Source organism: Otolemur garnettii, unplaced genomic scaffold (assembly GCF_000181295.1).
Source record: "Otolemur garnettii isolate 467f Iridium unplaced genomic scaffold, OtoGar3 scaffold00117, whole genome shotgun sequence".
Taxonomy (NCBI): domain Eukaryota; kingdom Metazoa; phylum Chordata; class Mammalia; order Primates; family Galagidae; genus Otolemur; species Otolemur garnettii.
In genome coordinates this window covers 3840729-3841928 of record NW_003852512.1, presented here as the reverse complement: position 1 = coordinate 3841928, position 1200 = coordinate 3840729, and positions in this window count along the sequence as shown.

The following is a 1200-nucleotide window of genomic DNA, read 5'->3' as shown; positions in this document are numbered from 1 at the left end:
TCATCCTCGACAGTGGGAGGCTGAAGCATTGCAACCAAGGGGTGCCCACCCCACCCCCAAATAGTGCACTTTATAGGTGTGAAAACTGAGATTCACGTAATTTCAATGATATGCTAAGTGAATCTTTAAATCCAATTTTATTTATTTATTTTGTAAAGACAGAGTCTCACTTTGTTGTCCTCGGTAAAGTGCTATGGCATCACAGCTCACAGCAATCAACTCCTGGGCTTAAGCTATTCTATTGCCTCAGCCTCTCTTAAATCATCCCAGACATTATGACTTCCTCTCTCTTCTCTAGATCCACAGCAAGTGCCCTGATCAGAGGCTGGTTTTTGTTTCAGGTACCAAAGTATGTCCTCCTGGATAGCAGCTTCTGTTTCCCAATACTGCATAGCACAAATTAACTATAACTGCCTCTTTTCAGAGAATACTATCAAATATCAAGTAGTTTTTAAAAATTGAATTGAAACCCCCAAATCAGGGAGGTGCCTGTAGTTCAGTGGTTAGGCTGCTGGCCACATACACCAAGGCTGTCAGGTTTGAACCTGGCTCTGGCCAGCTAAACATGAGAACATGATAAGTGCTATGGGAAAAAAAAGGGCAGGATAAGGGGAGTTGGGTGTGCAGATGTGGGAGCAGTTTAAATTTAAATGAAGAAAAAAAAAGTCTGTGAAAGGGCTTCGTAAATGGAAAAGCCCTACACAAATGTTAGAGATGAATACTTTTAGACAAGTTTGAAAACTGCCAAGGTTTTGTGTTTCCTTTTGTAGGCTCAATCTGCTTCAAGGAACTTCATTTACTCATTTATTCAATCAATCAATATTTATTGAGTACCTGCTTGGTTGAATGAATAAATGCTGATGAAACTAATGATAGCTTTACTATAGAGTGCCTACTGAAACACCATTTATATATGTGATCTCATTTAATCCTGTGAGCCTGTGGAAGCCCACAGAGAAGTGTCTTGTCCCTGATGACACAGCTGGCATACCACAGAGCCAAACCCAGGTCTCTGGCTTTCAGGGACAGTACCTCACAGCTACTCCACACTTGTACATAATGAATAATTACTAAGACCTTTTCACTTTTGGCCTGATATTGAAGAAAAATTTTAAAAGACTCAAATTTCTCTATGACAATGAACAACTGAATTTGAATATCACTACAATGACCACTGCCTGTTCAAAAATTGTTGCTATA